Raw genomic sequence first — 12,741 nt, forward strand, 5'->3', positions numbered from 1 at the left:
AATGACAACCCAATAGGGCATGATGACCTGAAGCAGCATCTAACAATCACAATCTGATATTTCTTTTAGATGGGGGCAGGAGATCCCCAACCACTCTATTACCTGCAATTCCCAGGGAGAATGATGGGAGATTTACAGATATAGCTTGTGCAGGGCAGCCGCAGACGTCCTAATCATAGTTCCACAGTACTCAGTATTCTGCCTGGAATACAAGCCTCCAGGATGTTTCTTTGTTATTTTGTTGTTTCTTCTTCTCCTCCTCCTTTATGCTGGTTTCAGAGTAACAGCCGTGTTAGTCTGTATTCGTAAAAAGAAAAGGAGGACTTGTGGCACCTTAGAGACTAACCAATTTATTTGAGCATAAGCTTTCGTGAGCTACAGCTCACTTCATGATGAAGTATGCATCTGATGAAGTGAGCTGTAGCTCACGAAATCTTATGCTCAAATAAATTGGTTAGTCTCTAAGGTGCCACAAGTACTTCTTTCCTTTATGCTGCTTTTCCTGGTGAGGATCATGGCAGCGGCATGGAGAATAGGGAAGACCAGACCTCCCTTTCCTCCCGCAACAGGTTCAAGCTCCTCCTGAGGGATTCCCAAATGTTCCCAGGCCAGCCAGGAGATATAAACCCTCCAGCACAGAATTTTGTTTCTAATATATAAAATTAAAAATATACACTTTATATTTTGATGCCCTAACTCCTGATTTGGTCGGCTGGTCTTCCTCCTCTAAGGAGGAAGAATTCCCTTTGGCATGCGTGCACGCTTTAGAGAATCACCGCATCTGGGGCTTGGCCTCTTCTGTATTGATCTGCTGAATTCCACGAGGTGAGCAGGTGAAAATGGACTAATTTTATTTATTTATTTCCCCTTTGGGAATTTGTCTGCAAAATACTGCTTTAGAGGAGGAAGTGAAACAGGGCTTGGGTTCAAAGGATGGACTCCTCAAAATCTCTACCCCTCTCTAGCTGGCCCATGTTTACCTGAGGCTGTAGCTCTGTCTCACCCTTTGAAGTCCCACCTTGGAACATCAATAATGAACCTGGGAGGCCTGTTACAGAAGTGGCAGGAGAGGAAAGGAGCGAGGCTAGAAAGCCCCTTACCACAATATCTGCTGTTGATGGTATCTATTTTGTGCAGTACTCTCCATCCACAGCCTGAAGGGTGGCAGAGGGAAGACAGACAGATATGCTCTGCAATCAGGAACTCAGCCTCTTAGTGTAGGCTCTAGGGAGTCAGGCATGATCTTGCATCTGGCATACTGTCCTTCTAGCATTGTCCCCTCATGAATAGGGGTGGGGGTGGGGGGGCTGAGTGTACTGCTTGCCCCAGAGACATTTTCCAATTCTGCCTGCCTCCTTTTTTCTGACTGGTGAGGGTAGAGGCGAGTGCTCCCTGCCCAGACTGGTCTATATGAAGGGGGGGACTGCATTTTCCCCACAGAGTCCACTAGCTCTTGAATTAGATACTCCATAAGGGGATAAAGTAGTAGATGCAAAAAAATATCTCTTTTACTGCTGGCTTTTCCAAGCCCAGCTCTCTTCTTGAAGCCTACAATAGCATCAGCTGGTGAAAACACCTCAGAAGATGGAACTGAGGTGACGATCTCTCCAGAAGACAAGTGCAGCCATGAGAAAATGCTGGGAATTAGGTGGATTGTTGTGCCAAAACGTTAGAGACAAATTTCAAATAAAGTTTGGAATTTCCTTCAGAAAGCTCTGCAGCAGGGACAGTTGGATGAGCCAGTAGTTGCTGTGCAAGCTGAAAAAAGTGGAGGGAACTCCAGGGAGAGTGCATTCTCCTGCTGCCAACGACTGACAGGTATGGATCTGTCCCCAAGCTGCAACCAGACTACGGACCCATTGTAACAAATCTCTGGGCCTCAGAGTGATGGAGAAAGTATTTGTAAATAGTTTCTTCAGTTTATATGTAAAACCCTGCATGCTATTTTAAGGTTAGAGATTGCACTAACACTAAACACATGCTACTGTTTAAGAAAGCAAAGTAAAAGAAAAAAAGAGTCTAAAAGTTAAGAGTTTTTTACACAAACTATTAATGATGGGCATCTTTAAGTTCAACTATTTTCAAGTGGTTATATACTTCTCATTAGCAGCAGTATTTGCAACTCCAAGTGTTTAAAAAAAACAAACAAACCCCAACAGGAATCAGGTCCCAAAAAAATAATAAAATCTCATGATTTCTAAGACTAATACATTTTGGGAATTTTTGTACTTGAGCCTTTAGTACTCACATTTTCATGTCTTTCTTCACTCCCACAAGGGCCAGAAACTCGCTTTTTTTAAAAAGAAAAAAAATGAAAAACAGATTCTCACATAGTCACAGATTACAAGTGTTGGGAGGTTCAGAAAAGTAATAGGAGCCTTATAACAAAGCTGCAAGATTTAGCAGAACTGAAGTTGCTACTGCAGCTTTAAGTTTTAGCAATATCTAAGTATTCTCCTATCTTATTGTTGGTACACTGCAATATTTCTAAAGATTATCTCTTTTCCTGAAATTTTCACTACCATTTGATATACATTTTCTTAAAAGCTAGAACACAAAATGTTAGACTAATGCTGAAAATAGAAGTTTAGAGCTTCTTTGAAAAGAAATCGTTCAGATGAAGTCCCCCAAGAGTTAAAGTTACCCAACTGACAAACAAATATTGTTTGCAGTATTGTTGCACCTGTATTGGTTGCAAGACATTAGACAGACAAGGTGGGTGAGATAATGTATTTTATTGGACCAACTTCTGTTGGTAAAAGAGACAAGGTTTTGAGCTTACTCAGATTCATAGATTCATAGATTCATAGATATTTAGGTCAGAAGGGACCATTATGATCATCTAGTCTGACCTCCTGCACAATGCAGGCCACAGAATTTCACCCACCACTCCTAAAAAAGACCTCACACCTATATCTGTGCTATTGAAGTCCTCAAATTGTAGTTTGAAGACCTCAAGGAGCAGAGAATCCTCCAGCAAGTGACCCGTGCCCCATGCTACAGAGGAAGGCGAAAAACCTCCAGGGCCTTCCAATCTGCCCTGGAGGAAAATTCCTTCCCGACCCCAAATATGGCGATCAGCTAAACCCTGAGCATATGGGCAAGATTCATCAGCCAGATACTACAGAAAATTCTTTCCCGGGTAACTTGGATCTTACCCCATCTAAAAACCCATCACAGGCCATTGGGCCTATTTACCATGAATATTTAATTACCAAAACCATGTTATCCCATCATACCATCTCCTCCATAAACTTATCGAGTTTAATCTTAAAGCAAGATAGATCTTTTGCCCCCACTACTTCCCTCGGAAGGCTATTCCAAAACTTCACTCCTCTGATGGTTAGAAACCTTCGTCTAATTTCTAATCTAAATTTCCTAGTGGCCAGTTTATATCCATTTGTTCTTGTGTCCACATTGGTATTGAGTTTAAATAATTCCTCTCCCTCTCTGGTATTTATCCCTCTGATATATTTATAGAGAGCAATCATATCTCCCCTCAACCTTCTTTTAGTTAGGCTAAACAAGCCAAGCTCCCTGAGTCTCCTTTCATAAGACAAGTTTTCCATTCCTCGGATCATCCTAGTAGCCCTTCTCTGTACCTGTTCCAGTTTGAATTCATCCTTCTTAAACATGGGAGACCAGAACTGCACACAGTATTCCAGGTGAGGTCTCACCAGTGCCTTATATAACGGTACTAAAACCTCCTTATCCCTACTGGAAATACCTCTCCTGATGCATCCCAAGACGACATTAGCTTTTTTCACAGCCATATCACATTGGCAGCTCATAGTCAACCTATGATCAACCAATACTCCAAGGTCCTTTTCCTCCTCCGTTACTTCTAGTTGATGCGTCCCTAGCTTATAACTAAAATTCTTGTTATTAATCCCTAAATGCATGACCTTACACTTCTCACTATTAAATTTCATCCTATTCCTATTACTCCAGTTTACAAGGTCATCCAGATCCTCCTGTAGGGTATCCCTGTCCTTCTCTAAATTAGCAATACCTCCCAGCTTTGTATCATCTGCAAACTTTATTAGCACACTCCCACTTTTTGTGCCCAGGTCAGTAATAAAAAGATTAAATAAGATTGGTCCCAAAACTGATCCTTGAGGAACTCCACTGGTAACCTCCCTCCAACTTGACAGTTCACCTTTCAGTAGGACCCGTTGTAGTCTCCCCTTTAACCAATTCCCTATCCACCTTTCAATTTTCCTATTGATGCCCATCTTATCCAATTTAACTAATAATTCCCCATGTGGGGGAATCTTCTTGAGGTGTGGGAAAGGTACTCACAGTGTCACAGCTAATTACAACAAGGTGGAACAGATTGTAAGAAACTATAACTACTTATGTTAAATAATCTGTTCCCCCTTGTAATTTATGTGACACAATGAGTACCTTTCCCAGACCAGAAGAAGAGCTCTGGGTAAGCTCAAAGCTTGTCTTTTTCACCAACAGAAGTTAGTCCAGTAAAAGATATTACCTCACCCACCTTGACTCTCTAAACTTAAATATGTATTGTATGAGCAAGGATGCAGACACAAAGCATATGAGGAAAACATTTTACAATAACTGAAATTACACTCTTCATGCGTTTCTTAAATGCTGCTGCTCAATTATAAAAAAAGCTTTTGCTCATTTAAATCATTGTCATGATCTTAAGCACCATATATCCTTTTAATAAGAGAAAGGTATTTACTCCATTTATTCTGCTTGAAACTTTCTCTCTAATAGTGACAAAAACATTGTGGCATTGATTTGTGGATAAAAGTTTATTTCTTCAGAGTTGTTAGTAGCTGGCTTGCGTGTAGAATTCTACACAATTTCAATCTGTTTCCCTTATTAAAAGGGATTACCCAGAGTCTCTCTTTTCCATACAAGGCCCTGATGTGTGGTATGATTTGCGTACAAACCAGAGAAAAATCTTATGAACAATGAAAATAGCCAACACACATACAAGCATAGAACAAAGAATCAAGTGAAAAAAATAATCAAATTATATAATAGCTGCTCTGCTTGGGAACACTGACTGGAACAAGAGGCCACTGAATATCATTATGAATGTGTTTTTCTAAAGCTACTGCAAGGGGAATTGCACACAAGAGGGGGCAGGGACTCTGCTATTAATCATATTATATTCATTGTTCCTTTGATGTTGCTGGCAATGCTTCAGGGGACTCCCTGCTCAATTCCCAGATAAAACTGTAGAGAGGAAACAAGGGTCTTTGAAGCAGAGATCTGTACCCACAAACCTTCACAATGTTACTCCACCATGCCAGCCCTAGAGAACTACTGAGTGTTGAACCCATTTCTGACACATTTAGAGCTGCTTATTAAGCCCATGTTAAAAATCCTTTTCATACTAATATTCTGCTGGGGTTTATTTAAGAAAGTTCTTTTATTACATAATATACTCTATTTTAAATCTCAGACAGAAAAGTGTTCTCAAGAGCAGGCTAATAAGATAATCAGAACGTGATCATCCAGTAGTTAGGTTTCAAGTTTTGAATTTGTGTTTCCTTTGGGCAGGCAAGAATTGTGAATGCCATCTTTAACTATACAATTTACTGAATCTTTGATTTTAAAGTAACATCTAAGAATGTTCAGTAAACCATGCCTCTCAATTAGAATATTGAGTCAAACACGTCCAGCGCAGGGGGCGGGGAGAGAGGAGATATCAGCTGATGCACTGTCAGGGTGAGCAAAAATAGTTTAAAGGGAAAAAAAAAAAAAGCCTGTACCAAGAATGCCAATCTTTATTTTGCATTAAAGAAAGTAATGCTGATAGTTCTAGTTTACCTCATGGCATCACTTAAACTCCCACTGTAAGAGCATGTCATCAAATGCAGTTAGCCTGTAAGACCATGGAACGAAGGTGAATTTTTAAAGAACATCAAAGTTAAAGTCCTGGTTTTCCTCCCACTTAACACCAATGTAAATCTCTTGAAAACAGAGTTACACCAGTGTAAAATCTGTGAGAGATGAGAATCATGCCCTAAATTCACTCCACTAATGTAACCAGCAACCAGTTCACAAACTAGATTGTGGCTGTCATTGTGCACCACCTGCAAATCGCAGAAGAACCAGATTGAACTGGGATCACTTTATTTCCATACTCAAACACACAGAGATAGGTTCAAAATTTATATTCCTCCTCCCTCTAAGAAGAAACAGAGACAAAAATAAGATAATTACAGTTGTGGGTCTCAGCTAGTTGGAATGCTGTTAGAAACACCACAACCTTGTGAATGGAGAAAATAAATTCTATTTATTATTAAGTGCATCTCTGGAAGGCTTTTCATACAGACAACAGAAGCCACTTCAATCTTTGAAGAAAAAAAACTTTATTATTAGTTTAGTTCCTAAAACAAAGAATTAAAACATTTTAGCATGCCAGCATCCAACTGATGACTCATCCTTGGAGTCCCGACCCTGTTTCTAATTAATAGCAGTACTCAGCCTTCATTTGGACTTTTTACATACAAAGGAATATCTTGGGGGGTGGGATGGGGGGGAGCACAATTCCTACTTGTTTACAGAACAAAAAAAATTAAAAACAGTTGGTGTTGCTAAGAAAAAAAATTCAACTTTGCCATTACTGGAACATGCAAACTACTTGCTTGTGCTTGTTCTCCTTCTCTCCCTCCTCCCCCTCTCTTGGAAAAGCTGCATGCAGCACTGCACGATCACATAGAATAAAGACAGGACAGGAAAAAACCTCTGGTCTCTGCAAGTGGTAGGCGTTCCACAAGAACTGCTACAGGGTCAAAAGTTTACAGTGGTTTCAATTTCACCTTTTAGCAGCCAATCAGAAAACAGAGGTTCCAGACAGCTCTTCAGGCTGCAAATGAAAGTTAACTCGTTGAGTACCAGATTTCTATCCATACACTAACTTTTTAAATTAAAAAAATCCTAGATAACGGCCACATTTCCCACCCATCAGAACTTTGAATTTTTTTTTAAATCTTCATCTATATTTTTGTTATTTTATATTTACTTAAATCAAACAAGCTGGAGTGCAATCTTGTTTTTTCCTGTCTTCTCCTTCCTGTCTTCCTCTTCAAAGATTTCCTTTGCAATATTTTATAGGTGTTTATCATTCTTTTTAGCATGAAAATAAAACAGAAAAACAACTTTTCTGATGAAGATGAGCATCTTTTATACGAACTGTACCACAAAATGCTTCACAGCGTTAAAACGATAACAGCAGAAGTAGAGAGCAATTACAAGGCATAAACAGGGGGAAAGAGCTGTTTTCTAATTTCAGCTGAAAGCAGAATTCAAAGTGGTAGCAGTTGCAGAGGAGAAACTTCAATCAACAGTGCTGTATAAAGGGACAGACGAGAGGTTTTTAAGACAAGAGGGCAGAGAGAGATTCTCCCAAAAGGAGCAGTCCAGAGGTAGACATGGTTAAGATAGTTTTAAACCACTTCTGTGCCACCTGGATTCTTGTCCAGCAAGGAAACCCCTGGCACATATGAGAGCACCCCTATGGGTTGCTCTAATTTACAGCAGGCTTACTCGGGCTGTCTATACATTGTGTTGCAGCCCAGAATCTTTGTACCACTCAGCCCTGCAGAAAGTGCTATTAATTACCCTACAGCAATTGTGGTTCATTGAGATATGACAGTCAGTGTGGATAGCAGCGTAGTTCACAGGCACCTTATCCAAGGTAGATCAGATTTTTTTGAATAGCGGGATCCATTGGGACCAAACATGCACCCTATGCCTGCTCATGCTCTTGTGCATGGACATAAAGGGCAGAGTGGCTGTGACCCTCCCTCAATTCCCTCATAATTCAAAGCCCATGGTAGCTGAGGATTCTAAAAAGCTGGGACAGAGGGTGGGCTAAGAAATCCGCATGCATCAGCAATCCCTTGAGGTCGAGTATGATCTCTTTCACAGGTTTTATTTTTCATGAGTCCTTTGGTGACTGAGAATACCGATCCTTGAGCCACAGGCTTGTTGGCAGACATTGCAGGTGGTGTTAGAAGATAGGGTTGAGCCGCAATTGCTGCGTGACATTTGTCTCTCTTATCTTTTCTGGCTTTTTTCTGAGACCAGAACAAGGCAAAGATCCACACTAACAATATCTCAAAGAATCAGTTACTGTAGTAGGGTATGCAACCATTCTTTCTTCTTTGTGTATATGTCAGTGCAGGTCCTACAACAAGTGACAGGCAAGCGGTATGCCCCCAGGATGGTCAGAATAAGAACTTTAAGCTGCAAATGACAGCGATTGTAGTAATGCGCCCGTGAACTTGGCATCTGACCTAGCAACTAAATCCAAGGCATGGTATTTGACAAAGGTCAGTAGGTCACTCCACATTGCCATCTTACAGATCTCCAATACAGGCACATTGCTGAAGCAGGCAGATGCTGCTGATTGTGCTCTGGTGGAGTAAGACTTGATGTTCAGTGTGAGAGGTACACCAAGCAGCTGATTACATAATGAGATATTCCGTGTTATTGATTTGGATATCCTCTATGAAGAGATGGTTTGACCTTTACAACAATATCTATTACAATAAACAAAGGGGGGTGATAGTTCAAATGGTTTGGTCCTCTCAATATAATAAAGCACGTCCTGGAAACGTCAAGTATGCTTAAAGTTTATTTTCTCGCAGTGTTGAGTGTGGTTCTGGAAAGATGACAAGTAGGTTGATTAACTGGTTTATACAGAAATCTGAGACCACCTTAGGAATGAACTTCGGGTGAGGTGTCAGTACAACCGTTTCTGTATGGAATGTTGGATAGGGGGCTTCAACCATAAATACTGGCAGCTGATTCTTCTGGATTAAGTAATAGCTACCAGGAAGACTGACTTCAGAGTCAGGTGATGTAGGGAACATTCAGAGAGCAGCATCAATGGAGGTTCAAGGAAGGTACAGGTTCCCTGACCAGTGGATAAGCGTGCAAGAGGTCCTTGTGAAACTTCAACCGTGGGGAGAAAAAAGACCAGGTATTGTTGTACAGGTAGGTGGCAAGCTACAATTGTCAATAATTTACAATTTAATACAGCAAAATGTAAGTCTGGGCTGTTTCAGAGAGTCGACAATCATCTATGTTGAGGATTAGACTGGGTCCAGACCATGCTGGGCTGCCTATATATTTAGAACCTCTTCCATTAGGTAATTATGGATGTCTGGTAGATATTTTCCTAAACTTATCCAAAATTTCCTGGATCTGTAGGGAGTAGTCTATCTGTGGTATTTAACCAGCCAACAGTCATGCCATCAGGTGCAGCAACTCTGGGTATGGATGAAATATCTGGCCATGGTGCTATGAGATCAGGTCCAAATGGTCAAGGAGCTAGCAAGGAGGCTGAACAGACATTTGTAATAGATCTGTCAGCCAAAAGTCCCTCAGCCAATAAGGGACAACAAGAATGACCACCACTTAGTCTCCCCTGATCTTTGAGATACCCTGGAAATCAGGGCAAATCAGTAGAAAGCCATAGACCAGCCTCTGTTCCTCTGTAGGAGGAAGGTATCAGATCAAGATTTATTCTGGGTTCAGTCTTCTGGAGTAAAAATTCTGACACAGAGCGTTATCCTTGGTGGCAAACACATCTACTGGAAGAATATCGAAAGGTGGAACATCTATCCCATGACCATTCATCGTTGGTCACAGATTGCTTGGGAAGTATGCCTAGCTATGTCTGACTCCCTGGAAGTTAAGAACCTTCAGGGACACGACACTCTGATGGCACCAACTCCAGCACTTAAGCGCCTTTAGGAATGAAGAGTGGGTGCCTCCTTGATTGTTTACGTAGTGTACAGCAGTCATGCTGTCTGTGAAGATTTGCACTAGTGAATTCCAGAGAACAGGGTGGAACATCAAACTGGTCAGTCTGATAGCTCTGAGCTCCAAGACATTCATATGTAACTCCATATCATCTGAACGTCAGGTCCCTTGAATCTGTAGGCTGTACAAGGGAGCTTCTCAATCTGTCCCTGATGCATCCATAATCAATCAGTCCAATCCATAATCAGTTCTTCAGAACAAGGAAATATCGGTAAAAGACATCTCTTCCCTGTAGGGATCCAGTGAACTCAGGGTGGCCCTGGTGTCCTTTAAGGAGTGGAATATTTCATCAGTTATTTTCCTGAAGAGATCCCTCACCTTGAGCAGAAGGTTTTGTATGGTGTACTGGACCTCTTCCATATTGCTGTCAACCAGGAGGCCTGTCTGATGGTCACAGCCATGGCCATCGACCTTGCAGCTATGTCAGATGCTTACGCTGTTCTAAGCTTAAGCTGTTCTAGCCACCATCTGGCCTATTCTCATGATCTCCTTTAATTCCTCCCTAGCATCCTGTGGCACTTTTGCCAGAAAGGGAGTTACCTTCTTCCATGTCAGGAAATTATAATTTGGCAACCAATGCCTGGTAGTTTGCCAAATGGAGTTTCAGTGATGCAGACAAATAAAACTTGTGCCTGAACAGGGCTAGTCCGGTAGGGTCCTTGGGTGTGCCTTTTTTCCTGTGTAGGCTGGATGGTAGCTAAGGTTTGCCAGAGCTCCTTGGATGGTTTCCATGTGCCTTTTTTATAGGAAACGTAATTCCGACTGGCGCTGATGTGGTCAGGATGTCAAAGAGTTTGTGTGACCATCATTTTGATATCCTGGGTCTCCACTATGTGAGCTAGGAAAGCCTGAAAAGCCTTAAGGTCACCAACTGTTGGGGCAGAGGCTGGTGTCTCATGGTGCCTCATCAGGCACACATGAAAATTCCTTTGGCGGATACTGGGGATGCTGTTGTTTCTCCAGCGTTCCCACATTTTGGTAGCCAACCTCTGGCTCCAGCGTAAGTGGTCTAAACAGTGATGCCACTGGGGAGCCCAATCTCATCCTCTTCCTGGACGTATAAGAGGGACACTTTTGATCACAGTCCTCAGTATGGCCAGTACAGCCAGAGTGGCATAGTACATGCGTACTGGCCTGGTTGCTGCTGGTCAGCCCAATGCTGCTCATCTTCTCTGTGGTAAAGTGCCCTGTGAGAGGTATCTCTTATCGGCTCTAGGATTGTGCTCAGACAGTAATGATGAGGCATCCCTGCCTGCTCCATGCTAGAGAGATGGCGGAGTATGGTGATGGTCAGGAGGAGTACTATTCCTTGAATTGTGGTGCTGAGGGATGATATCTTGGCTCCAATTCCAGAGTCCAGTGCCACCCTGATATCTCCAGAAGGGATTTTGACTGTTCTGAGAGGGCATATCTCATTCTTGTAACTGGTAATTTTGAGCTGGAACCAACGGAGCCACTTGAAGATGGTGATAACGTAGCTATAAGTATTATTTACATTACACAGACAGCGGGAGAGAGAGAGAGACAGACTGACAGAAAACAACATCCCCTCTCCCCCACAAAAAATATTAAAGTAATTGATACTAAAGGTGCAGCTCCACAATTGGTAGCAATATGGCAAGCATTAGTGTAGACACTGCACAGGTACTTTTACTGTCTATGGTGATAAGAATGCATGACCCCTGTCTCCATTAGCAGTTTAGCACCCATACTGCTGCATCATTGTTGGCTATTTTGGGACTACGTTTATTAGTTTTTCTAACATGTAGAATGAGAAGGCAGGCAGCATTTAGTGCACCATAGAGAAGAGCTGCAATGGTTAAGAAAAGAGGGATGAGAGCATAAATGAAGAATTCAAAGGTGTAATGGAGTCAGAGTGATATGTGTTACCAATATTGGGAGTGAGCGATGACTGATATCAAAAGTAATCTCAAGTCTGTCCCCTTAGATGGCTGCGTTACTGTGTGATCTTTCACTGTATGATCATAACACTAGATAGTTATTTATTCAGCTTTGATTTTGTGCTAGGCACTGCACAAAACAAAGATATGGTCCCCCTGCTCAGGGGACTAGCAATTTGTAAGGTTAATATTTTTAAGGTTAACATTTTTAAGGTTAATCTTTACAGATGTCAGAAAAAGAAAGAAATTTAAAAGTAAAAGTTTTGATCTGAAAGCACAGTTCTGCACCAAGAGGAGTACTTTGTGAGAGCAGAATCATGGATCATGCCAGCCATTATTTTATCATGGAGCATGGCCCTTGTTTAAATTAACTCTTTGTACTTTAATGGGATAATGACTGGATTTTTACCAATGTGGGTCAGCACTGGTGAGCTTCTATAAAGAAAACAATATGGGGCAATATAAATGAAAAGTACTCAGGTATCTGGCTCACTCACAAACTGAGTTCCAGGCTATGAGGCAGAATAAAAGAGGGTATGAAAGTAAAGAGAGACAGATAAAGGTACGGGGAAGTTTGATTCCCTGGAATAAGGAAGGCAGCAAGAGAACAGTAAGAGGAGAAATGTAGGAAGGGGTATAGTTATGTAGTGCATCAGAGGTGGATGATGAGCAGCTTTAACTTGATACTAAATGTAAGAGAAAGCTAATGAATACATTTGAAAAGGAAGACAAGTTGATGCATTTGATCAGTGTTGCAGACAAGGAAGATGAGTGATGGCTAGGACAGAGTGCATTGGTTCAAGGATGCCAGAGAGGAGGAGGAGGTTTACTCCTGAGGGAATTCTGCACCAAAAAATTAAAAATTCTTCACACAATATTTTAAATTTTTGCAAAATTTTGCATATTTTGTCAACAAATAATGTGGAGCCTCCAGCATTGCAGTGGGGAGCACAGGCCACTGTGCTCACGGAGGTGGGAAATCACCCTGCAACTACCCCCCCCAGACATAAACTCGGCAGTGAGG

At 41.6% G+C, this 12,741-nt stretch overlaps 1 protein-coding gene across 14 annotated transcripts in view; it reads right to left on the bottom strand.

Annotated features, from left to right (window-relative positions):
• The window catches only part of NCOA3 (nuclear receptor coactivator 3), a 170,185-nt gene that overhangs the window by 106,115 nt on the left and 51,329 nt on the right, over positions 1 to 12,741 (bottom strand). For 2 of the 14 annotated variants that reach the window (XM_073309497.2, XM_078848169.1), the window contains exons 4-5: positions 2,249 to 2,290; positions 103 to 297 (exon numbers count right to left, since the gene is read on the bottom strand). The exons of 9 other annotated variants lie outside the window; for them this stretch is intronic. The gene's annotated coding sequence lies outside the window, so the exon portion shown is untranslated. The remainder of the gene's footprint in view (positions 1 to 102; positions 298 to 2,248; positions 2,291 to 12,741) is intronic. 3 more of the 14 variants (XM_073309501.2, XM_073309500.2, XM_073309498.2) reach the window with 2 other exon arrangements.

The sequence above is a fragment of the Lepidochelys kempii genome, chromosome 13, assembly GCF_965140285.1.
Source record: "Lepidochelys kempii isolate rLepKem1 chromosome 13, rLepKem1.hap1, whole genome shotgun sequence".
Lineage (NCBI taxonomy): Eukaryota > Metazoa > Chordata > Testudines > Cheloniidae > Lepidochelys > Lepidochelys kempii.